The sequence below is a fragment of the Schistocerca piceifrons genome, chromosome 9, assembly GCF_021461385.2.
Source record: "Schistocerca piceifrons isolate TAMUIC-IGC-003096 chromosome 9, iqSchPice1.1, whole genome shotgun sequence".
Classification (NCBI taxonomy): Eukaryota; Metazoa; Arthropoda; class Insecta; order Orthoptera; family Acrididae; genus Schistocerca; species Schistocerca piceifrons.
Window position 1 is genome coordinate 191,383,403 of NC_060146.1, and position 27,761 is coordinate 191,411,163.

The following is a 27,761-nucleotide window of genomic DNA, read 5'->3' on the forward strand; positions in this document are numbered from 1 at the left end:
CCAAGGCGGAGCGCAACGTTTCATTCTATCTTGTTCTCCGCCAGTGCGTAGTGTGAACGAGGGATCATGGTTGAGTTACTACAACTTGGTGAGCCGAAGAATTAGCAGTAAGTAAAAAGAGAGGACGATTGGCTGAAATAGGAAAATAGTGTACTCATAGCGTTTTAGTTCGGATTGGTTGTAGTTGTACACTTTCCTGTACACGAATGCTGTGTTTTGTTCACCCATTACGGAGATTTTAAGTAATTCTGCGTTGCATATATATATTTATTCCATAGCAGATAGAGTTCATGTGTTAACTACTAGATGTATAAATTATGTTAGCCTCAATTGAGTTAGAAAAAGTGAATAAATCGAAATGGGCGCCGATGTTTAACGTTGTAAAGCCTACGTCACATTCATTTCATAATTATACTTCAACCGTATTGTAATAATAGTGTAAGCATCTGCACGATTTTATCCACGTACTGCTCTGCAAGTTTTCTTCTTCTTCAGAGAAATGGTATACAAAGTGTGGGTAATTTGTAAGTTGGTGTGTTTATCTGGCAGTAGAACGCCGTCCATATTTTACTGTTGATACCATACGTGTTCTTGAATCTGGTGAAGTCTCTCTCGTTACTTACTTTATAATAATAATAATGCTGGTCGCATGTTTGGGTATAGGTTGTAAGATTCGCAAATGTTCTGTACGGTATCTGACTCACCGTTTTGTCTCCATATGCTATTAAGTTTTGTGAGGATGGCTGTAGATGTCATCAGAAAGTTGCATACCGGTAGATAATTTTGCAGAATGTGTTGCAACTTCCGTCAGTATTGCTATATCACTAGATATCAAAAGTACATTCCGATATGTATAGCCGTAATAGTAGTATTCTTTTTCATATAACAGAAAAAAACAAATTGATCCGGTCTGTTTTGTCCCTGTTCGAAAAATTCCCGAGTGTTATGGGCGCTGTTGGAAACGTGTTGCAATTTTCTCAGTTGAATAATCCTGACAGCAGACACTGCACATTCGGTTGCAGTTGTTCAAAATTTGTAGAGCAGTCGTTGGAATACTGTCTTCAGTTGATTTTTCTTTTCTTGTTGGTACATTCATCCGCAGAGCAATATATACTGTTTGAATGTCGCCAAATATTTCTTAGTAAAATAATCATGCCTATTACGGTATCTAAAATATACTTAGCCATACTTGTCTGGTATCATGTCATAAATTGTTGAACAGTAGAATGTAATACTTTTCTAGTCTTCTGCAAAAGGTATGCGGATCATTCACATCTCTTACTTCTTGTGGCAGCCTATTGTACAATTTTATTCCATGGTATAATACAATGTTGGTAGTTTTTGAATTGTTTCTTTTGTTCGGTTGTAAACAGTGGGTTAGGTTCCATGGCCGTATATTTTACTGTCTGTGGTGTACAGATGAAGACTTGTTTCTTGTATACATTGTGTTGCGATTGATGTGTTGACACAGAACTGTCTGAATTACTAGCGTTTTGAATAATTTTTGAGAGTGCTATGTTACTACTACTATTGGTTCCTATTCGTACAGTGTTTTTTTTTCTTTTTTTGCACCTTGAAAATAGTTTGTATGTTCCCAGCACTTGTTCCCTAAACAATAGCCTGTAACTGAGGATTGACTGCGTGTATCATAGGGCTACTTCGCAGCAAGAAATGTTGCACACCAATGCGAGCATTCCTTTTCTGCATTACAAGTTGCTGCCTTTTCCAACGACCAGTTGTGCAAGTCTCTAAGAGCTTTATTGGAAGTTTAATTGTTGAATGTTTGTCTGTAGGTACTGTGGTACTGCCATCAGCAAATGGTATTTCTTCTCAATACCTGACACTTTAGAAGTGGATTGGGCCTAATACACTTCTCTGGGTGACGCCATTATTATTATGTTTATGCTTACTATGCTTTGGATCAGATAAATGCTTTACTACTAGTTTTTCAGAAGTGCGAGATAATGACTTAACCAGTTCAACGTAGCACTGAATTTTATTTCACAAATTAAAAGTATCAGTAAGGGTTCCAAAAACATGCCTGTTACTTTCTTGCCCTTGCCTAGTGCTTAGGGTGCAATTCCAATAAACTGCACTATAGATGACACTGTACCTCTTGCAGTCCTGCAAGCTAATTGTTGATTGCTGGGAAGGTTGTATTTATGTAGGTGCGTAATTAGGCAAGTTTTCATTATCATTTCTATAGCTTCAGAAATGTTAGATAATGAAGAAATTGGTGTGTGGTTTTTCTAAATTTTTTGCATCACAAAAATTTAGTATTGGTATTACTTCAGCTTCTTTCATGTATGCGGGAAAGCAATCAGATTGTAAGGTTCATTAATTACAACTGTTGATGGGTTTTTATTTGTATGCATTTAAGGACATTGACTGTGATATCGTGTAAGCCTGTGGATTTTTTGTGTAAATTACATATTTTCTTTTCTTGGAGACGGCCCAATTGTGAGTGGTGGCTAGTCCTTGTGGTGTAAAACACCTGGAGATTTCTTGCCATTCCCTAGCAGTGTGAAGTAAAGTATTCATTCATGAAAATTTCTGGTTCCTTTGAGTTACAGATCTGCATCTGTGCTGTTTCCAGTTTGTTTTTTCCAACTTTTGCTGTCTCTTGTTTGAGATAGCTTTGCTTGCGTTACCTGCTTTCAGTGATGTAGTCTATAAGCATTTTGCACGTTGCAGTACTTTCCTCTATGTTCTCATGTAATGGTTGTAAAATTTGGGGTCAGTCTGGCTATTTTTGATGTGAGAACTGACATGGTATTGTTTCTGCCAAGTTCCTTTTGTATGCATTGAGTTCAGTGGACTTTCCTTCATATATATTTTGCTTTCGCTGTAGGTGTGTTTCAGACGTAGCATTTCAGTGCTGCTCTTTCTATGGGATGTCATCAGCTTCTTGCTGAAAGTCTCGTTTCTCCGACATTGATGAAGCATGAATAAATTGATCATTTCCCTAGGAGGTGCTCCATTCTTTTGATATGATCCTGACCACCTTTTTGTAGCATTAATTTGTGTCTATCAATAGGAGGGCCACCAAAACAGCAGCACTTTCCAAAATGTCATTGATACTTCGCTGTGAAATGTGAGACTCAGCTGTCTGACAGCCTTCATTTTATCCTGGCATTCAGTGTTGCTGAGGCAGCATATAAGATCATGTGTCTTTACTCTGAAAATTTTAATTTTGATCTACCACTCCTCATTGTTTCCAAAGAGCACATCTGTTGCTGCTGCAGCTTGTGGAGCACTTTTTTACTTTGACAGAAAGGGTAGTGTCCACAGAAAACAGTAACACCTTGTTGCAAACTGTCATTGATATAAATCGGGAACAATATTTAGTCAGAGGGATGTACATTGAATTAGGCTTCCATTGACCAGGAACTGTTTCAATGGATTATTTATAAATACTGTAAACAATGTCTCAAAAGTAGCGTTAGTGAACTACACCATAGTGAATTAAAGCTTTTGATACAGTGCAATATGAGTAACTGCTGATCCAGTCTCTTGACAAATAATGGCTTTAATTATAATGTACTGGTACTTGATTTATTCTAAATAATTCACAATTGGGTAGTAGGACTGCATGAATAGTTGGGCACAGGTCCTGTTCAGTAGATTCCATGAATATTATGGCTACACAGTGGAAATAAATGTTGTATGTAAGAATGTTTTGTGCAGCTGTGCATGTAACTGCTAAAAGTGTCGGTAAGATTAATTGATTTTACCTTCTGTTCAAACATTTGTGGCAATGTAATGATCTGTGCTTTTTTTCCCTTACAGATTGTCCATGCTGTCAACATTTCTCAGACGAGATAGACGATGTACCGGTAATGTATCTGCATGTTAAATGAGCACATCTTGTGCTGAAGGCATGTTAGTTTAGTCATTAATGCCTGTCATTTTCGTGTGTGCCTTGGAGTTGCTGTTTTTTGTTATACAGCAGCATGCCACTTATTCATGCAGCTATACCTTAATGTCTGTTACTGATCAAAGTGTTACTGCACATAAGCACATTTCAGTTACTGTTAAAGGTACAATAAACTGCTCAGAAATGGTTAAGCCAAGAAACATTAGGCATCTTCACAAATAAAATGCTTTGACATTAGATATTGAATGCACTTTTCTGTTGAGACACTAATATTAGGCCGAAGTATTGAAGACTTTTTTTTCAATAAAGCAAGCAGTTTGTTAAAATAGTGAAGTTCAACTACGTTGAATGAGTGGTAGGCCTATATTTTGTTAAGTCTGTTTTTCTATAATATTGAGTTTCTTAAAGATACAACAGAGTCGCTAGTGATTTCACAGTAGCTGTCTGTCTCAGAAAAAGATCTATCTATAAATGTTGTAGAGCCCCAAGACTTTGAAGATCTCCTGAAAATGTCATCACTGGTACAATTTGTTGCAAGAACATAGTGGGATACATAATGTAAAAAGATTTTGAGAGCTCATTCCTAATTTCATACAAATGTGTCATGTTAGATGTTGCACAAATATAAGAGCTCTTGATGGGGAGTGAGTTTTTCTGTGAGCATGCCACGTAGTACAAGCCAGTGAAGGTTTTTGTCACTGCTTGATCTAATAATTAACTATTCATCCAATAACCACAATCCTAGCACAAGACCCATGAATCTGGACACATCACTGTTCCATTAAGCAAGCTCATAATTCCTGCACATTGAACACAAAACAGCACATTAAATATCTTGGGTTTATAACTGAAAATGCAAAAAATATACACAGCATAAAACCTCTTTCCAAAGCACATTTTCTAATATGAGTTATTGTGATTGTTGGGAAACATGATATTGCGAGATAAATGTGGTTTGGTACAGGGTTTTCATTCTGATACCCGATTTGGTGTTAATCAGCAGTTGATCATGAAGCAGAGGGAAAATAAAATATGTAAACTGGTGGCTATTGCAGTTTGATACATAATAGTAGTGACACTGATGTGGAGCATAGCCAGATGCCAAGTTTAGTTCAGATAGATGTATGCAGGGGTAATTTCACTACATAAAGGAAAACGCCTGCATGGATTTTATACTGGGAATAATCACTTTTATTGTACCACATGAATGCAATACATACATACGTTAATGCGGGAAACTAACACTGTTTCCTCCAAAGAACCTGACTCGCAAAGAAAATGTTTTAGTGTCATGTCGACTATTGACCTGTCATTCCCACACAGCCCCCCCTCCCTGGTATGGTGGGGTACTTAAACTTCACCTCTCAGCTTGCCCAAGTGCAGATAGTGCGGGTGTGGGTGCTGCTTGATGATTCTGCCGCTGCATTAGGTCCCCTGGTGTGGAGCTCCGGTGTGTCACAGCTGTCTGGCTCTGCGGAAGGTGTGAGTTCGTTGTGAGTTGTGCCTGAAGTTGTCTGTGAGATTGCAGTCGGTTCTGTCATTGTCCAAGCGGGTTTTACACACTCAGTGGAAACCTTGGTCAACTTTACTTGGAGGAGGATATCCATTGTGTGTGTGCCCCGTCCTAGCACTTGGTATGGTCCAGTGTACGGTGGCTGTAAAGAATGACGTACCAGGTCTGTGCGGAGCATGATGTGGGAACAAGTATCGAAGGACTTGTGTATGAACACTGGGTGTGTGCCATGCTGAGACATTGGGACTGCACGTAACATCTCTGCCTGCTTCCTCATTTGTTGCAAGAGGTGTGGGGTAGTTGTCTCATCTGGGAGAGGAACTGGTGTGAGGAATTCTGCTGGAACACGTAGTGGTTCTCCATATACGAACTCTGCTGAGGAACAACTGATGCCTGTTTTTAATGCGGTCTGTAACTCCAGCAAAACCAATGGCAACACTTGAGTCCATGGGTCCTCGTGGCACATCAGGGCAGCCTTTGAAGTCTGGTGCTACCTTTCCACCAAACAGTTGCTGGCCAGGTGGTAGCTAGTTGTCCGGTTTCCAAGTCAATGTGTAAATGCCCAAAATGTGCTGTTGGGGTTGGGAATTGTCCTACTGGAGTGTGAACATGGCATCCCACTTGGCTATGTTGACACTGATAGCAGCTGCGGGCCCACTCCCGTGTATCTTTCTTGATTGAAGGCCACACAAAATGGTCCGTCACTAACTTCACTGAGGCATTGGTTTCTGGGTGTGCCAGGTTGTGGATGCTGTCGAATACGTTTCGTCGGAACTGGGGAGTCATGTATGGGCGTGGTCCAATCGTGGAGGTGTCGCACCATATCTGAAATGGGTTGCAGGGGGTGTCCACAAGTTGTAAATGTAGGCCAGTGGAAGAGTCCACCAACAAGGACTGCAGCTGTGCATCTATTTATTTACATTTTCTTTATATGGAGCCATCGTAATGATGGCTTTTGCAAACGCCAGACTTAATACTATGGTTATATTTACACTTATAAAATACACTATATTCTGTAGCTGTTGCTTCTAATGTCAATTTTTTTACATTTATCACATTACAACTGACACGCTAATGCCTCATGTTACAATCACTATCATAAAATTTGTTGAAAAAATATAAACATTTGTCTATTAGGAAAGATTTTAATTTTATTTTAAAAACATTTCCCGTGTACGTTCTTAGAGAGTTTGGTAGCTTGTTATACCAAATCAAACCACTGATATATGGACTTCTATCAGTCATTTTTTAACGTTGCTCTGTTACGGAAATAGTTACTTTTTTCTAGTGTTGCGATCATGTACATCACTGCTCTTGATAGCTGCTGTTAGTTGACTTACAAAAAATTCAACTATTTTGAAGATGTACAGAGAATATATTGTCAGATATTTGTGCTGTACAAACATTTCATGACATGAATCTCTGTCCCATCCCATGTGTATGTCTTATTGTTCTTTCCTGTAGTAGTAGTAGTATTCTTTTTAGATCTACATCAGTTGCACAGCCCCACAGTTCAATTCCGTAATTGAGAAAGGGGTAAAGTTTTCCATAATATACTAATTTCAGTGCTTGGCTAGGAATTATCTTTGCGAGCTGGCTGAGGAGATATATGGCACTACTGACTTTTCTGCATATGAAATTAATGTGGTACGTCCTCCGCAAATTTTCATCAACATACACATCCAGGAATTTACAGTGACCATTTTCTGTTGCAGAGATATTACACACACTATTCATATTGTTGTGGTGAGAACTGCCCGTTTTAAATGTCAGTAGTTGAGATTTGGTGACATTCACGTTGAGTCCCTGCTCACTGAAGTATGTTGTTACTTCTGTTACACCACTAATAGCAAGAGATTCTAGCTCATTAGATTCACTCCCATAGAATAAGATTGACGTGTCATCTGCATAGCTTACAATATGGGAGTTACTGGGTTGTGCAATGTTGTTAATATAAATAAGAGAAAGGGTCGAAGGATTGAGGCCTGTTGTACACCTGGTAATACAGGTTCACTGGTGGACTGGGAGTTCATCATTTTATTATCTAGCTTGTATGACAATTTAGTGCTTTGCTTAAGATTCAGCAGGTATGTGGTTAGAAGATTCATGGCTTGATCCCCAATACCATAAGATTTTAGCTTTTTAAGAAGTACCCTATCGTTTACTGTATCAAATGCTCTTGTCAGGTCCAAAAATATACCTGCAGTCTGCATCTTTTGGTCCAACAGACAGTAAACTTCATGGATGAACTGTGTAACTGCTGTGGTTGTACTTAGCTCTTTTCTGAAGCCATGCTGTGAAGCTACAAGCAGTTTGTTTTGTGAGAAAGGCACTTAGCTGAGAGGATAATGCTTTCGAATATCTTACTAAAAGTGGGAATTAATGATATTGGTCTATAGTTGGAGATGTCTTCCTTACTTCCCTTTTTATACACTGGTTTCACTACTCATTTTTAGAACCATTGGATACATGTTTTCTTTAATGCTGCAATTAATCAGGTGTGTAAGAGGCTTAGAGATTCCTTTTAAGCACGCTTTAGTAATAGCACTGGATACACCATCCCATACAGATGAAAATTTTTCATTAGCATGTATATTGCCCTCGAATCTCCTGCTCATTCACTTTGACAAATTCAAATTCGATACACTGGGTGAGATGGCATTGGGTCTCTACCTGTTAATCTGTAATATGGGTTGATTGTTCACCAGAAATGTAGTAGTTATTAACAATATTATATAGTATCTGGGTCTTTTATAATGTTACTGTCATTTCTTATGTTGAGTGGTTCCATGTTCATCTTGTTGGGACCTTTTCGGTATTTGTCAATCAGTTTCCAAGATGCTTTGCTTATGTTGTCAGACTGTTCTATTGTTTTGCTGTTAATCTGTTTCTTAGGTGGACAATTTAAGTTTTAAAAGTTTGCTTAGCCCTGTTGTATTTTTCCTTGAAAACCTGCCTAGCAGTAGCTTTATAAAGCTGGTTTAGATCATGTACTTGCTGCCTGAGCATAATCAGATTTGTTGGGCGTTTTAGTCTAGGATTACTTCCGTTTTGACGGTGTTTAACTACCTTCTGGATTTCTCTGACTGGACAATTATATTCATAATGATGCAGTAGGGTTGAGTAGAATTCATTCCCTCTCTCATCAGACCCTTTTACCTGGTACGCAGAATCCCATTTCTCATTCGCTAGTTTGTCTTTAAGAGCATTAATATTTGCGGTATTCAGCATTCGTTTATGTAACACAATTTTTGTTATTTTAGACACAACTGAATTGTTGTATTTTATCACCTGACAGAAGTGGTCAGAATAAAGAAAATCTAAGTTACTGTACTTGACCTTATCTACATCATCTTTGTTGTTTATAGCATAATGTATTCTAGTGGAACATGTGTCCGTCACTCTAGTGTCAGAGTTCACTATATTTACAAGATTGTATGAGGTCAGTACATCACTGAGTTTGCATCTATATTAAAGTCACCTAATATAAGTAAGGTCATTAGAACCAGCCTGACCAATAACACTACAAAGTTTACCCATAAACAGCATTACATCAGCATTTGGTGGCCTATATACTCCAATCACTCTATGCTTTGGTAACTTATCATTACTGCAGCGTACAATACCTGTCATTTCGATTGATCCTTCTTTGGTGTGGTGTTCAAGAAAGGAAATTTTTTAGCTTCTATATACTTATTAACATAAACTGCCACACCACCACCTTTATGGTTTTGCCTACAATAACTAGTTGATAGTATGTAACCTTCTAATATATAATAAATTATTTCACTGCATTTTAGACCATGTTCTGTTATTACTGGTACATGTGGCAAGTGTTCCTCTATGAATATTTGTAGAATGTCTAGTTTGTTTGAGATATTGTACATTTAAGTGCATTAACTTTAAGGGTGTTATCCCTTTTTGTTTATTAACCATCTTGCGTGAATCAAAATTGAGTTACGCTTTTTACAACATTTTACGGACAATAGTTTTTTAGAACTGACCTGCAATGACTGATCACTGATTTCACAGCCTGAGTTTTCTTTGCACGAACGGGACTCAGTAATAACTGAAATACATCCCTGAAAACTATTATGGTCCTTTATTCTAAAAAAAGCCTCGTGGTTGTAGCCCAGAGCAATTGGAGCTTTCTCCACACAGTCTTTCTCGCACACTTTGCTTATGTGAGGAAACTAGCTTGTCCTTCCCATTCCTATTTAAGTGGAATCAGTGTTTTGTATGTTAATCACGACTCATCTTACTTAAGTCTATCAAATGTACATGGCTAAATTTATCACACAGTTTCTTTAGCTCGGAATTGTAATGTTGAATCTCCTTGTTTACACACGACCACAGTGGTAAATCATGCCGCACTGGCACGTTTGTGATGACAATGTTCGTTTGATATAGTTTTGGTAATATGTTACGGAAGCTTCGCAGGGCTGTCTTGCTTTCATTTTTGTATACCTCGTTGCTGCTGCCAGTAATCACAACGTGAACATCTTTGTTCAAGTAACTTGTTTCTGTTTTAATACTCTCCACCACTGCATTTAACATTGCACCAGGCTTGATTTTCGCGAAAACTGAATGCTTTGAATGCTTACTTTCGCGGAAATGTTTGGATAGATATTTTTCATTACTGTTGGCATACAGAAGCAGCTCTTTGGTGCATCATAAGGTTGGCAAGTTCTTTTTTGGTTCTTTAGTGAGAGTTTTGCGATTACTTTCTGGTTCGTTCATGTCCGTTGCATTACCGCAATCTGATACTAGTGCCGAGAATTTGTTTGATAATGGTATCACTGGGGCTGTACTTACGTGTAATTCTTGCTTGTTTGTTTTTTTTTTTTTTTCGGCGCACGCCACATTATCTGCGTGGAATGACTATTAACAACGGCGTTGTCTTCAGTTAGGCGATAATTCCGATGCACTGCTTTATATTTAGTTTCCAACTCTTAATATTTCCTCAGAAATTCTTGATATTTTGTATTGATTGACACTAAATCATCTGTTAACGTGCTTATTATTTTTTATTGTGTCTTTAGCGTGTTCGTTATTTCGTTTTCTGCAGCACTTAAGAAGCACTGTCAGCATGTCCAGTCATGTTCGTCTTTTATATATTTCAAATTGACTGACGCATTTATCGTGGTACCAGTACTTGCAGTCGGCACGCAGGATACCTCTTTTGACCTTCTTCACGCAAATTTTACAAACCTCACTATCACTTTTTAAAGAAACTGAGACATCAATACACGAAAAATGTTCACTCGACGCCATCTTGCGTGGTCTGAAGCCTGTGCTCTTGCCAATTCAGAATAATCCAACATTGGACTTATCCCGTTAATGTGCGAGAAATAGTCTGCCACAATGTTGTCGGCACCATGGATGTGAGGCACGTCTGTTGAACGAAAACTGGCATGTAAACTCCATATGGCGGGCCTGGCGGGGGGAACATGAATCGCTGATTTTGTAGAAAGCTGCCATGAGGGATTTATGGTTGGTGTATATGGTGAATTGCCTGCCCTCAACGAAAGGGCGGAAGTGCCTGACACTTTCATACATTGTGAGGAGTTCCCTGTCGTATGCACTCCAATGAGTTTGACTCGTGTGTAGGTTTTGTGAGAAAGAAACATAGTGGCTGCCAATGACCCTTCACTCTCTGGTGCAGTGCTGCACCGATTGCAACGTGGCTTGCGTCCACTACTAGGGCTAGCTGAGCTCCTGGTGCAGGGTGTGCAAGCCCAACTGTGTTGTGAAGGCTGTTTTGCAGTGCCTTGAAAGCAGAATCCATCTCGGGTTTCCATGGGAGTGTTCGGCCAAGGCATTGTTCAGTGGCATCTGGATTGCCGCCGTTCCAGGGAGGTGGTGACGATAGAAATTAATCATTCCTAGGAATTGTCAGATATCGTGGTAGTTTTGAGGCTGTGGTAGGGTACACAATAACTCCAAATGCCCTGAGCTGACACTTTATAACCCAGGAGTGTCACCATGGGTTACCCACACACACACCTGTCCTTGTTAAGTGTTACTCCATGAGCACTATGCCTCCTTTGCACCTCGTTTATGCTTTGCACCTCATTTACGCGTTTCTGATGGTCAGAAACATTCCCCGAAAACACCAGAATATCGTCTAAATAGGCGAAACGATATGGTAGCCTTCTTAGCACGCTGCCCAGAAACTGTTGCCATGTTTGGGCAGCATTTTTCAGCCCGAATGTCATCACCAAAAAGTCAAACACCCCGAATGGAGTTGTCACTGCAGTCTTTGTCCTGCTCTGCCATTGGGACCTGATTATAAGTCTTATGGCAGTCTAAAACACTGAATATGGTCGCCCCGGCCAGTGAATGGGTGCCGTTGTTTGCATTATGCAGTGGGCGCGTCGGCTGGCAAAGGTGTCTGTCTGTCTGTCTGTCTGTCTGTCTGTGTGTCTGTCTGTGTGTCTGTCTGTGTGTCTGTCTGTGTGTCTGTCTGTGTGTCTGTCTGTGTGTCTGTCTGTGTGTCTGTCTGTGTGTCTGTCTGTGTGTCTGTCTGTGTGTCTGTCTGTGTGTCTGTCTGTGTGTCTGTCTGTGTGTCTGTCTGTGTGTCTGTCTGTGTGTCTGTCTGTCTGTGTGTCTGTCTGTCTGTGTGTCTGTCTGTCTGTGTGTCTGTCTGTCTGTGTGTCTGTCTGTCTGTGTGTCTGTCTGTCTGTGTGTCTGTCTGTCTGTGTGTCTGTCTGTCTGTGTGTCTGTCTGTCTGTGTGTCTGTCTGTCTGTGTGTCTGTGTGTCTGTCTGTCTGTCTGTCTGTCTGTCTGTGTGTCTGTCTGTGTGTCTGTCTGTGTGTCTGTCTGTGTGTCTGTCTGTGTGTCTGTCTGTGTGTCTGTCTGTGTGTCTGTCTGTGTGTCTGTCTGTCTGTGTGTCTGTCTGTCTGTGTCTGTCTGTGTGTCTGTCTGTCTGTGTCTGTCTGTCTGTGTCTGTCTGTCTGTGTCTGTCTGTCTGTGTCTGTCTGTCTCTGTGTGTCTGTCTGTCTCTGTGTGTCTGTGTGTCTGTCTGTCTCTGTGTGTCTGTGTGTCTGTCTGTCTCTGTGTGTCTGTCTGTCTCTGTGTGTCTGTCTGTCTGTCTGTCTCTGTGTGTCTGTCTGTCTGTCTGTCTCTGTGTGTCTGTCTGTCTGTCTGTGTGTCTGTCTGTCTGTCTGTGTGTCTGTCTGTGTCTGTGTGTGTGTGTGTGTCTGTCTGTCTGTCTGTGTCTGTCTGTCTGTCTGTCTGTCTGTCTGTCTGTCTGTCTGTCTGTCTGTCTGTCTGTCTCTGTGTGTGTGTGTGTGTGTGTGTGTGTGTCTGTCTCTGTGTGTGTGTGTGTGTCTGTCTGTCTCTGTGTGTGTGTGTGTGTGTGTGTGTGTGTCTGTCTGTCCTCAGCTGGTGTCGTTTGCCGAAGTTTTTGCGGCGGCGGCCACTGTGCTGTGCAAGTCGAGCAGGGAGTGCGCACTATCGGCCACTTGCAGCAACTCGCTTAATGGCCGGCCCTCAAAAGCAGTTAAGGACACCTGCAGAGGTAACTGCTGTTACCAGATGTGCACAAGTAATGTCTGACAACACGGAGCGGTCCACCATAGCATGTAAATGCCGGTAAAAGTCTGAAGGTGACCTGTCACCATCAGTTATCTGCAAGTCCACAGGCATTTGTGAAATGCGAAATTAACGCCATCTTGAGGGTTGTTGCATAATTATATCTGATACCACTGACGAAGCATGGTGATCCAGGTTGCATATCACTAGCGTGAACTGTTCAAAATCGACTATTTGTTGCTGCACGAAAATGTTCTCTATAATAGCAAACCAAATTTCTGGATGTTCGGGAACAAAAGGTGGGGGCCGAATTTGTAACCGCAACGCGGGTGGGCCACGAGAGCCGGCGAACGGAAAGTTTGAAACTCGTAGGCGGGGCACACCGACGCGGGTGATGAAAATGGGAGCACATTTGGTCTGATATTGGCGTGTCCTGCGAGCTGGTAGTCAGAGGCAATATCCACGAACTGCTGGTACACGCGGCGCAGTTGGAAACGTAATGTCGTGGACGAAGTCAATGTTGGATGTAGGAATCTGTGGCACTGTGAACTGAACGATTTGCTGCATCGTGTCGAGCTCCTTCTTGATATTCTGGATGATGCCATCGATGTTGCGGAAGAGGTTGTGTGCAGATGACATGTCAATACGAGGCAGTGCGGAAAATAGCTAAAGAAACTTGTTTACTGTCACACTACTTAGTTACGGGGTAATTTCACTACATAAAGGGAAACCACATACGTTAACGCAGGAAACGAACACTGTCTCCTCCAAAGAACCTCACTCACAAGGAGAATGTTTGTGTCCTGTCAACTGTAGACTTATCACTCCCACATGTATATTGCAGCATCCACCAGTGGGGAAATTGACCTGGCCATACTGACAGTACTTATTGGCAAAGAACTCTGTTCTCACATTCATGGACTTTCACCAGAAAGTTCCAATGTAGTGATACAGAATGGCGAGTTCAAAGAATAGATAAGATATGCTCACTGGACCAAATTGGAAAGCTCACTCTCATTGGAGGTGATGTAAAAAGAATCTGCAATGACACTTAAAAATGTATGGATACCCACTTAAAGCATGTTGTTAATGTTAATTATGTAGTTTACTTGCCAGGTATAAATATTAGAATATCCAATTTGTGCTTCATGCTGTAGTAACTGTTACCTCTTAAGCTTGGAGCTCTTGGGAGGTGACAGAGGTTTTCATTTCCTGTCAGCTCAGACTGGGACACTTGTGATATGTATGGAAAATGCAGGTACAGTCTTGTCCCATGTTGCAAGGGTGTTTGTGGTGTGCTGTGAAATGGTGAACCTACCTTCTATGCTTCCATATTTTTGCTCACCATTGTGCAGTAGCTGACATCTTAGCTCAGACATTGCCAGTGTTCTGTGGCTGATTGCTGTTAGTGTGTCAAAGTAGTATTGGGTGAACTGTTGAATAATCTGTTCATGTAACTGGACTGAATGTGATTAGTGTTTGGATGGAATGTTTGTTGAGAGTAACTAAAGGCTATTTTGAAAGCATTGTGTGGTTTGTACTGTATTTCTTACAGCATTTATAGCTGTGTATTTCTGCTGGTAATAATTTTACTCTTACAGTTAACCAAAAATTTTTAAGGGTCATAGTTGTGCTGTTGCACATGAGAATTGCAGGTAAAATGCATGTTAGCTGTATTGTTCTTCCTGAATTTTTTGTGCATGTGCCACTCATTTCAAAAGCTTCCTATCTTGTTACAGAGTATATTCTTCAGCATTTACGCTCATTGTAGTCCTGTCTCCTTATTCATCCCTCACCTGCTCTGTCTTGTTTATGCTCTTGCAATTGGTCTTCATCCACATTTTGCCCATTCCAGAGCTGCTCATGGTAGCATTTGTTTTGCCATTCTTTTAAGATGACCAAACCATTTCAGCCCATTTAACTCAGTTTTCTTTGAGATTGATCTGAAGTTCCATACTTAGACTTCTTATTTTGTCCCAACTCATCTTAGCTAGAATCCCTCATAAAAAGTGCATTTGACTCAGATCTTTATTTGTCCTGAAGCAGCATTCTGATCCACAGATCAAAATTAGTAGACAATATTTGTGTACTATGATTTTCATTGTAGTTATTTGCCTGATACACAATAAACAAAATTATGACCATTTTTCTGCCCTGTCTGAAATTTTTTGTATGTGGTTTCCTATCATGGTTTGTTTGCTTTGTAGATATTCGAAAGTACATACTTCAATAACTTGTCCATTACAACCATAAACCTTCAGTTTCCCTGCTGATTTTCATTACCTGACTTTTTAACTTTATTTTCATGCCTACTTCAGCATCCTCAGGGGGTCCACAAATCTTTTGTGGATAAGTGCGTGGCGAGTACGGGGCCCCGAGCTATTGCAGCCTTCCTTCTTCTCCAGGGCTGCATTTCCTTCCCCTTTCCCCCCTTGCTCCTTCACCCTCTCTCTCTCTCTCTCTCTCTCTCTCTCTCTCTCTCTCTCTCTCTCTCTCTGTGTCCTTGCTTATGTTGGCCCCCCACTATCCTCCTGGTTCTGTTGGTTTTACAATTTTGCTTTGTTGCGTAATCACCTTCTTTTGGCACCCCCTGGTCCCCCTCTGGGGTTTGAACTCCATCACCAAATTTCTCTTCCGTAGTGTGAGCCATTTGGTGAAGAGGACCTTACCCAGTGTCTCTGACGTGTGCCCTCCTAGTACATTCCACCTTTTCTTTCACGTTGTTGTCTGATGCTAGGGTGCATTGCCAGCACGGTAGCCAGTCCGTGTGGTGGGGTTGCTATGTACCCTTTTGGTTGAGCCCCCTGAACACACAGGGATCACACTTCTGATACCTGAGCAGTGACCTGCTCATGAAAGCCTTGGAATGGTTGCTCATCATCGTTGATCAACGGAACTCCCGGCAATGGCCGCCTTGCCAGACGGCCCTTGCTGTACCTGGGTGGCGCCCGTGAGGAGAGCCCCTGATCGGAGTGGGTGATATCAGGGCGGACCCTATGCAAATGAAACGCATACAAGTCCAGAACTTTGGCCATTCTTCTGTGGCCGTCTGTTTGCATGGAACTGATTCTTAGTGCTGCTTCTCTTGCCCCTTCGGCCTTCCTTTCCATGGCTACCCCCTGGGAAGAGGGTCTGGCCTGTCGGGTAGGGGCGAAACCTTTCCCCCGATATCTGGTTTGCACCAGGACTGAGGTGGATACTTTCACCAATACCAAACCTTTATTCTTTGTGGAACACATTCAAGACATGTTTGGCAAAGTGGACTCCCTGAGCAAGATGCGGTCATGTTAGTTGCTGATCAAAACTGCTTCAGCTGCCCAGTCTGTGGCCCTTTGTGCCTGTACCCATCTTGGCACAATTCCTTTGTCCATTGCCCCCCACCAGTCTCTAAATAAGGTTAAAGGTGTGATTTTTCACAGGGACCTCATCTTTCAAACTGATGAGGAACTTTGGGACAATCTCGGACGGCAGGGTGTTCACTTTGTTCGGCGTGTTCAGAAGGGTCCTTAGGACAATTGCATTGATACTGGTGCCTTTATCCTGGCCTTTGAAGGGGATACCCTCCCTGAGAAAGTAAAGATTATGGTCTATCGATGTGATGTGAAGCCCTACATCCCACTTCGTATGAGGTGTTTTAAGTGCTTGCATTTTGGATATGTCTTCCAGCTGTTCGCAGGCCCCTATCTGTAGTGACTGTGGACGTCCACTCCATGAGGGGTGTCCAGAGGGGAGTCCCTGTGTTCCCCCTCCTGTATGTGTTAATTGTCATGGCAATCATTCTCCATGTTCACCAGATGGGCCAGTATATAAGAAGGAAAAGAAGAAACAGGAGTATAAGTCCCTTGATCGTTCAACCTACAGAGAAGCTCGTAAGAAGTATACACGTCTTCACCCTGTGTCCACGACATCTAGTTACGCTTTAGTTACATCTTCACCCCTTCCTCCCCCCAATCCTGGACCCCTGTCTTCCCCCCCCTCCCCTGCGGCTCCCACACCTTCTCTGGGCGCTGCTCCCCCTTCCCAGCCGGAGAAGTGTCCTACTCCTTCGGCGTCTGCTGGTCGAGGGCGCCCCTCCCGGGATGCTGCTTCCCGGCACCTTCCACGCCAAAGGTCTGCTGCTATGCGACGACCGTGGTCTGTCGGCCCCCACGTCGCCCTATCTCATTCTGTTCCCGATATTGCTGCAGCTGGCTCCCTATGCCACACAGCCATCCTCGATCTCAACCAGGAAAGAAGAAGAAAAAAGTCCCGGGACAGAGAGCCTCTGGTGTCACCAGATGTCACATCCCCGGCTTCACCACCAGATTCTGACCTGTCATTCATGGACGTCACCCCCCTCCTTGTCGGTGACGGGTGGTGACCCGGCGGTATGACTGGCTTTAGCCTGTTCAACCCCCATTTCAATCACCGTTCTGTGGTTATCCACTGGAATTGTAATGGATACTATAGTCACCTTCTAGAATTGAAATCCCTTATTTCATCTTAATCTGCTGCTTGTGTGGTTCTACAGGAGTCTTATTTTACTGATGATCACTCACCAACCCTCTGTGGGTTCTGTGTTTTGTGTCGAAATGGGGTCAGAACCCCTGCGGGCTTCTGGTGGCGTTTTTACTTTGGTCCGTACAGACATTGCTAGCATGTGGATTCCTCTTCAAACTACATTGGAAGCGGTTGCTGTTAGGGTCCACCTGGACTCTGAGGTCACAGTTTGCAATCTTTATCTCCCTCCTGACAGGACTCTTACACCTGCTTCCTTAACTGCCCTTCTACAGCAACTTCCTCCTCCCTTCCCCCTCCTCGGGGATTTTAATGCTCATCATCCCTTGTGGGGCAGCGCATTTCCATCTAGACGAGGTCTTCTTAGATCAGTTTATTACAGACCACAACTTGTGCCTTCTTAATGATGGCTCCCCTACTCATTTCAGTGCCGGTCATGGTACCTTTTCTGCCATTGATCTTTCTTTCTTCTCCCTCTCTCCTCCCTTCATTACACTGGTCGCTACATGACGACTTTTGTGATAGTGACCATTTCCCGATTCTCCTTTTCTGCTCCCCGATGGGCAGGTTACCTCATTGGTCTTCCAAATGCGCTGATTGGTCTCTCTACACTGCACAGGTCATGTTTTCTCCCTCTTTGTCAGGCTGTATTGATGACGTCCTCCGTGACGTGTCTGATACGATTGTTCGCACTGCTAGCCTTGCTGTACCGCACTCATCTGGACCATTTAGTCGCCAACAAGTCCCATGGTGGAGTACAGCCATTGCCATCTGTGATTGCCATCTGTGATCGCCATTGAGTTTTCAACACCTTAAGAGGCACCCATCCATTGCCAGCCTTATTACCTTTAAGCGCCTTCTCACTAAAGCCCTTTATTTAATCAAACAGAGCAAGTGGATATGTTGGGCTACACTTCGCTATCTCCAAGGTTGCCATCGGCAGTCCACCCTTCCCGGCCTTCACCTCCCAGGTGGCCTTTGTACAGACCCATTGGTTCTCGCAGAACATCTTGCGACACATTTTGCAATGGCATCAGCATCAGCCTCCTATCCGGCTGCTTTCCTTCACCGCAAACAGCGGGCCGAAGCTTCCACCTTATGTTTTACCCCTTGTGAGTCACAATCTTACAATGAACCTTTTACTGAATGGGAATTTCTTTCCGCACTTTCTTCTTCTCATGATACGGCCCCTGGCCCAGACTCCAGACACCATTCATAACCAACTGCTTCAACATCTCAGTGCTCCAGAATGGCAACATCTTCTCCGGGTGTTTAACCGTATCTGGCTCCAGGGTGACTTCCCTTCTCAGTGGAGGGATAGCATCGTGGTTCCTGTCCTTAAGCCTGGTAAGAACCACCTCTTTGTTGACAGCTATCGGCCAAATAGTGTGACCAATGTTGTTTGTTAGTTACTTGAACAGATGGTAGCCAGTCGGCTCAATTGGGTCCTCGAATCTTGGGATCTATTGTCCCCTTACCAGTGTGGCTTCCGAGAGGAATGGTCTCCAATCGATCATTTACTTCGCTTGGAATCTGCAGTGTGGCAGACTTTTTCCCAGTGCCGCCATTTGGTTGCAGTATCTTTTGACCTACGGCCCGGCGCCATCACATCTTACTTGCCCTTCATCAGTGGGGTCTTCGGGGCCCACTCCAGATATTTATCCGCCAGTTCCTGTTCCATCGGTCATTCAGAGTTCGGGTTGGTACTATTTTTAGTTCTCCATGGACCCAGGAGACAGGCATCCTACAGGGTTCTGTCTTGAGTGTCCTTTTCCTCATTGCTATCAATGGACTTGTGGCCTCTGTCGGTCCTTTTTGGTCACCCCTGCACTGTATGTGGATGATTTCTGCATTTGGGTTAGTTCCTCTTCGATGGTCTCTGCAGAGTGGCAGCTCCAGGGAGCTATGTGGTGTGCCTCTGCATGGATCCTCTCGCATGGGTTTCAATTCTTTCCTTTAAAATCGTGGGTGATCCACTTCTGTCGCCATAATACAATCCACCCTGATCCAGAGCTCTATCTCGATGCCCAACGATTGCCTGTGGTCCCACAGTTTGGTTTCCTGGGTCTTCTGTTCCACAACAAGCTCAATTGGCTGCCCGTATCAGACATCTGAAGGTAGGATATTTCTGTAAACTCAATGTCCTTCGCTTCCGTGCCCACTCCTCTTGGGGTGCAGACCGCTCCCTCCTTCTGTCTTTATCGTGCTGTAGTTCTGTCTCGCGTGGACTACGGTTGCGAAGTTTATGGTTTGGCTGCTCCTTCCACACTGCACGTGCTGGATCCAGTCCACCATCGTGGTATCCATTTGGCCACCGGTGCCTTCCCTACTAGCCCTGTTGATAGTCTCCTGGTTGAAGCTGGAATCCCCCCCCCCCATTTTCTGTTGGACGGTCCCAGCGTCTGGTGTCTTATGCACTCGCTGTCTGTTCCTCTCCCACTCATCCTTCCTATTCTACCGTGTTCCAAGACTATGGACGTCACCCACCTGATTCCCGCCCGAGGGCGGGTTTACCGGTTGGGCTCCGCCTTGCGTCTCTTTGCCGTGATTTTCAGCTTCCTTCTTTGCCCTGTCTTCCTCGCTCCCTCCCCTCCAACCCCCACTCATCCCCCCCCCCCTTAGTTCCTCGGTCTTGAATTTGGATGGATCTCCACTGAGGTCCGAAAGATTCCATCCCCCCAATGGTGTTCCGTTCCTTTTTCCGCCGAATTTTGTGCGAGTTTCAGGATGCTGTTGTTTTTTACACTGATGGCTCTAAATCTGCTGATCACGTGGGAGATGCCCTCACGTCCTCTGTTGGAACCGAAAATCATCTGCTGCCACTTACATGTGGCGTGTTTACTGCAGTATTGATGGCAATTTCCCGGGCACTTACCCTTATTAAACAGTCCCAACACAACCACATCTTGTTATGTACGGACCCAATGAGTGGCCTTCTAGCTATTGACCAGTGTTGTTTGTGCCATCCACGACAATCTCGCTGATATTCACCATGCTGCTTGTTCCGTTGACTTCCTTTGGGTCCCTAGCCATTTGGGTATCCCGCGTAATTAGCTCGCTGATTGTTTGGCTGGGGGAGCAGTCGCTTATCCCTCATTTTCTGTAACCCCTCCTCAGCGGATTTACGGCTTCACATCAAATCCCAGTTCGCACATCATGGACCAACTCTTGGGAGGCTACTTCCCTGTCTAACAAACTTTGTGCGATTGAGACGACACCAGGCCTGTGGCGTTCTTCCTTTCACCTCTCCCGAAAGGACTCGACCACAGTGTCATCTCTGCATTGGCCATACCAGGCTTACCCATGGTTTTCTTTTGTGTGATGAGCCACCCCCACTTTGTGGTTCTGGAGCCTTCCAGTCAGTAGCTCACATTTTAGTTGAATGCCCCCTTCTTTTAGCTCTGTGTGCCAAGTACAGACTCCGCCCGCACTTTACCTTTGATGTTGGCTGACGATTCCTGGAAAGTGGTTTTTATTCTCAGTTTTAAGGTTTTTAATCTCTCTGGTGTTTGGGCAGGGCAGTGAGTGTTGGGGTATCTCCCACTGTAAGCCGTGTTGGGAAATTGCAGTCTCCCCTCCCTGACCGAGAACCTGTTTTCTTCCCCTTTTTCTGTTTTCATAATTTTTTTTAGGATTGGTTAGTCTCTTTTTGCCATACGTACGTCTACATTCTAGCGGTTGCACCTTTTAAGTCACAGGTGGTGTTGCTTCTGCTGCTTCAGCATAGTGTTGGGTTCGCTCTCTTGCTGACTTACATCATTTTGTTTTTACCATTGACAACATGACTGCCCTTTCACATTTTTTAGCCTTTTCCCTTTTATTGTTCTGATATTTGAGATGTCACAATATCGGAATTAACCACATTTGAAACAAGGGACTGATGACCTTGCTGTTTGGTCGCTTAAGCCCCAACCAATGAACCAACCCACACATCTTGGGATGCAGACCGTTTCACTATTCTCCATCTTCACCATGCTCTAGTCTTGTCCAGACTCGAATTATGGTAGTCAGGTTTATGGTTCGGCAGCTCCGTCCACTTCGGATCTCCTTGACCCTGTCCATCATCGTCTGGTGCGTCTGACTATTAGTGCCTTTTGCACATAGTCCTGTTGTTAGTCTCCTCACAGAAGCAGGGATGCCCCCCCCACACATCCAATAGAACCAAGTCTGTTTCTTACGCAGTCGCCATTCACCAATTCCCTGGCCATCCTGTGTACCCCATGCTCTTTGGCAATGAGGGATGTCTCCCTCCTAACACCCGCCCACGGGTGGGATGCCGGTTGGCATACGTCTCACTATCCCCTGCCAGGATCTCTATCTGCGCTCACTGGACTGCACCCCATGTCTATCCTCCTGTACCCCTCCCCCCTTGGACAGTGCCTAGACCACGGATTAAGACCAATCTCTTTCAGGGTCCTAACTAAGGTCTCTGTTGCTCCTATGGTATACAGGCGTCTTGTATGGGCCATGCTTGCAGAGTTCCAGGTTGCCACTATCTTTTACACAGATGGTTCTAAGACTACTCATAAGGTGGGATATGCTTTCACGTCCCCCACCAGCTTCGAGCACCATTTGTTGCCAGGATCATGTAGTGTATTTACAGCAGAGCTTCTAGCAATTCACAGGGCCCTCCCTTTTTGTCTCTCAGGCCTCCTTCCATAGTGTTTTAATTTGTTCTGACTCCATGAGCAGCCTGCAGGCTATTGAACAATGCTACTCTCATCACCCCTTGGTCTCTGCCATCCATGCGCTCCACTTAGCCCTTGAGAGTGTCACCTGTTCAGTCATCATTCTCTGGGTCCCAAGTCCACAGAATGAATTGGCTGACCATTTGGCTAGAAAAGCAGATACTTAACCCCCATTTCCTTTCGCGATTCCAGCTGTGGATATGCAGATCTACGTCAAATCTCTCTTTGCCCAACAGTGGAATGCCATCTGGAGTGCTGCTGCTAATAGTAATAAACTCCGCACAATCGAGGAGTCTACCGCAGTTTGGGGCACTTCTTTCCACCCCTTTAGGAAGGAATCCACTATTTTATGCCTTCTACGTATTGGCCATACATGGCTCACCCATTGTTTCGTGCTATGTAATGACTCACCCCCACAGTGTGGTTGTGGTGTCAGACTGACGATATCTCACATATTGGTGGCATGTCCCCTTCTTATGACCCTTCGTGCTAAGTATTGTCTTCCTGCTTCCTTAAATTTAATATTAGCAGACAATCCACGGATGGTTGACCTACTCCTCGGTTTCCTCCGTGAAAGTGGTTTTTATTTCCAGATATAAGGTTCTCCTTTAGTCTTGGAGCAGGAGGGGGGGGGGGGGCGGGCGGGCGTTAGGGTTGGTTTGGGTGGGACATTTTTTGCATTCTTTTAGGTCTGTGACCCCATGACTGACCGCCCCCCCCAACCTTTTTTCCACTTTTTAGATTTGGCCTCACCTTTTATGCTTTTACTGTGTGTGTTTAATGTTCATTCTTTTATAATTTGACTCCTCTGACTGATTCTGTCCACTTCTAGCAGACCCTCTTTCTTATGTAACCCACTTAGAATCGCGGGACTGATGACCTCGCTGTTTGGTCCCATACTCTTTCAATCAATCAATCCTGGGGTGTTGATTGAACCACCCTCCTCCATTTGTACCGGTCCCTTGTCCATTTCAAACTCGATTATGGGTGCTTTGTTTATGCGTTTGCACGCCCATGCCTCTTTCGCTGTCTCAACACTATCCACCATCGTGGCATCAATTCAGCCACGGGTGCCTTTTACACTAGCCCAGCTGCTGAACTACCACTTTCCTACTGCCGTGACCTTTTCCGCAGCAAGTATGCATGCAGTTTGCCGTGTGGCCACCGATCCTATGCCTCCGCCTTTGATGATTCCGTTGATCATCAGTATGGGATGCGACCCTGTTAACTGTTACCTACTGGAGTCTGTTACCTTACAAGAATACCGAATAAAGATTATGTATATAAAAGGCCAAGATAACAGTAGCGGATACTTTATTGCGACTGCCGGCAGGATTACCAGAGTTAGCAGAAATGCCAAAACAATCCGCCGAGTATAAAGTGCTTTTAGTATGAGACAATGCGTACAAGAGCAATTTTCTATATATGTGTAAAAATATGCCTGAACTAGAGAGATCAGTTCCAATGTGGACAAAAAGCATTAGTAATATTGAAAAAGGTGCCAACAATAAAGATCCTGCTGTTTTGAAATTGTGGAAAACCTTTTGTACCATAAACTTAGCACAAAAGACTGCTGGGCAGTGTGCATACCTAGCCAGTCAGTCGTAATATGGCACACGAACTTAGCATGGGGCCATGCAGGGATTGGGAAGTGCACAGAACTCATTGTGAGAAACTGCTACTACCCCTGAATGAAACACCAAATTCAAGTAACAGTTAGGACTTGGGCTATATGACAGAAAGCACAACACTATAATAGGACCATAAAATTTGAACTCCATCCCATAGTTCCACTCCAGCCGCTTCAGTTAGTATCGTTGGACATAGCAGGTCCCTATCCCACGGCCAGAGGAGGTACGAAATATATACTGGCAGTGTATGATATTTTTTCCACATACTTGACAATTTAATATACAAAATCAGCTACTGCCAAAAGCATAGTCAGACGGATCAATCGACAATACTTGCCTCAAGTGGGGAAACCTGAAGCAATAACTGACAATGCCACTTACTTCACGGGTCACACTTGGAAAAATTATCTACAGGATCAAGGTATACAGCATATTCTGGTATCCCGGTTTCATCCAGAAGCAAGTTTAGTCGAAAGAACATTCACAGAATTGAATAAGTTCCTTAGAATTTACATTGCAAAGAAACATACAAAATGGCCTGAGTTGGTACCTAAATTTGTAAAAATACGTAATTTAGCACCCAAATCAAGTACAGGATACCCACCAGTAGAGATATTGAAAGGGGTTTATATGACAAAGAATAAATCGCTCACACCTTTCCTGAGACTACTAGCCAGGGCAGAAACAACAGAGGAAAAGATAAAAGAGGTATGGGACAACTTAACCAGTTGCGCTGCTAAGAGAAAAAAGTACGACCGAGGTGTAACCAACACACAGAAATACAATGTAAAGGTGCCGCACGAATGTAGCTGTTCTTTAGCACACACCCAGACGGGGAAAATAAAAAGGATTGTATCCACATAAAGATGCGAAATTATTTATTCAATGACCTGTCAGATGTAAATAGTAGCAGTAAGAAGATTTCAATTGTGTTTTAGAGTATAAGTAGGTTAGTTTTAAGAAAGAATTTGTGTGTATTTAAAATTTTGAGAAAGACATTTAATAGGTAAACATAGCATGAAAGTAGACTCAATAAACTGGGCAATAACATGCAAATTGAAGATTTTGTTAACAGACAATTAGTGTCCGTAAAATAGTATATGCTCACCAAGGAAGGAACAATTTTTTTAAAAGTAATGAATAATTTCTTGAATCAGTTTTCATTTGTAGGCAGTATGTACAATTAATGATGATGAGATTTCATATAGTAATGTAATAGGTGTAATTGGGTGAGAATTAAGGAACCCGTTTCGTGTAACCTACACTTAGTATGTAACAATGCTTCAATTGAAGCCCGTGTACTTGGTGCAGGTCCTTGAATATTAATTATGCGGTACACGAATCAAGTCGGTCTACGCAGAAACTACACTGGAGTCCTGTAGGACAGATCATTTAAAAAAAAAAATTGTAATACTAAATGAAGTATTTTTTGAGCAATATGCCCAAGTCCAGCTGTCATGCACATGGTAAAATCTGTTTGCTAGATGGGTGATAACCTGGCAAATTACACCGAAAAAGGAAAAGAAAACTATGTAGCAAAACTCACAAATCCTTTAAATAATTACAAAAAAAGCCGTATATGCCTAGTAACAATACTAAAAATGTGTAATGAATGTGGTAAACACAATGGACTCCATATAGATGAGTGATTATGCAAGGAACAGTTGATATGCATTAAAAATAAACTGTGTGCACAAACAATCTAACGGAGGACAGAAAATGACTGTTGGATCTGCACCAATATATACGTCAGGATAAGTCAACTGTTGATAGATGGTCATAGTGCAGTGCTCAGTGAACATTAAATTGACTGTATATAAAAATGGTAGATAGTGATCCGTTCGGAGTCAATTAAAGCAAACTTGGCTCGACGGAAACATTTAGTGTGTGCGATATTTTCGTGTGTTGAGAGATGCTCTGGCAGCACATCGACCATAAGAACAAATGTAAGTGTGTAGTACAACGTGCGTGTGACATACCCTAAGTAGCAGTGTCACAGTGCAATTCAGTTGTGAAGCCACAAGAAACCTGTTATCGCGCCAAAAAATTCTCAGACCAGTGAAAAGACGGCTTACTGAACAATAAATGCTTTTAACCAAGTTGCGTGTTCTTCCACAGCTAATAACCTGTACCTTAAAGCCAGTACACCATTGGAATACTTGTTTCAGGCATTTTAATGGGAGCCATGCAGAGAAGCAGATGGGTGCCGTGCTGCCAGCCAGCCAGCCAGTCAGTCACAGGAAACAACTTCAACACGCCGAAATTGCTGAATGGTTCGGCGCAGCTTGTGGCCGCGTGGGCGCCACCCCGACACGCCGTCACTGTTACAGCGGACAGGATGAAAACCCCAGCAGTCCCTGACACGCTGCATTCAAAGTGACGTTCTGTAACAATTGCTTCGCTCTGTACGACATTGTCGACATTCAGCCGAACTTCACTAACTCTGCTGTTAATGAACTAACATGAAATGAAACAATGGAAAATCCAAGATGGAATGTAACAATACGAGAGAAGGGAAGTTGCTACTCACCATTTAGCACAGATGCTGAGTCGCGATAGGCACAATAAAAAGATTGACACAATCATAGCTTTCCGACATTAAGGCCTCTGCAGTTTAGACGGAGGGTAGGTGAGAAGGTGTAGAGTGGGGGACGGGGTAAGTAGGAGAAAGGAGAGAAATAAAAATAAAGGAAATTAAGACTGGGTGTGGCAGTGAAATGACGGCTGTGTAGTGCTGGAATGGGAACAGGGAGTGGGCTGGATGGGTGATGTCATGAACATAAAGATCTGAGTGCAGTCTCTTCGGAAGGTCAATCTATCTGATGAAACCTGTGAAATATTTATGTCAAATTTGAGGGTGCAGAGAGCACCAAAGGGAAGATCCAAAGGACTGTCGATATGCCCCATCAATTCGAAAGTATTCTCTCTCAATAATCCAGGAAAGCATTCTGTCGAAGTGCAACCTGAAAAATTCTGGACATTTTATCATGGTTTCCCAGAACAATCCCCCTAAGTGTCACACAAGTAAGTAAAAAGGACTGAGAAAAGCCTCCAAAGTGAGTAAATGAATTTGGGGACACATTTTTTTTGATGTATTTTGTTTCACAGAAACAGCCTATCAACAATGTGAAATTCAATTTCCGGTCACATCATAAGTGCATTTACTCATTGTCATCTGGCACAACGGCAAAAAGATTTATCGCCAATTTCATTAAACATGCCCATTCCATACCTTTGAAATTCTGGTACCTCTGGATTCAATGTCGACTCCAGCACCATCAGTTGCCGAACTATAAGAAAAAACACAAACGCGCGTGCACACGTGCGCGCGCATACTCCGTGTTGTCACAGCAGCCATGCCAGAAGTGTCACAACAGAAATCCCCCCAGATTTGTAATCAACAGAAAAACTTTGCAGCATCGTAAATCTCAGAAAGCTCAAGTGGGGACCTAGGGGAAAGGGTGGAAGGAGATGTATGAATTATATTCATTTACTATACATATTTCATAACTGGGAAGCTTTCTGTGTATGCTAGTTTTATAGAAACACAGCAGCCAGTCAACTGTCTATATGTAAAATGATAACATAGCTTCACATTCTACTTTGGAACACAGCCAAACTAAGTACTTTTACACACACACACATTTTCAACTGACATTTGTGCATGAAGATTTATCAGTGATGCTGGTCCACTGGATATGCCAATTCCATACCTTCGTAATTCAGGTTCATCTGGATGTAGTGTTGACTGCTGCACCGTCACAGTTGAACTACAAGAAAAATAAAAATTACTAATAGGTACTTCCAGGAAGCAGAAATAGTTTATCAAATGAACATGTAATTGTGTAACAAAAAAGAGCGCCCTTCGCCGCCCTTGATTGATTATAGGGTCTCCTGTGGTAGTGTAACAATTTGGGTGAAAGATACAATGGAAAGGCTACCCGTACTGTGTAGTCAACTTCTCATGCAAGTGGTTAAATTAATGAAAAGTAGAATTTGCACCAGTGAAAAACCCATAA

General features: G+C 43.1%; 1 long non-coding RNA gene across 1 annotated transcript; it reads left to right on the plus strand.

Moving 5' to 3' along the window:
* On the plus strand, nt 1-27,370 carry LOC124717171. Its single transcript, XR_007005714.1, has 3 exons — nt 1-107; nt 3,790-3,836; nt 25,911-27,370. It is a non-coding gene; the product is annotated as an uncharacterized LOC124717171 (long non-coding RNA).
* Nucleotides 27,371-27,761: the final 391 nt, after the last annotated feature.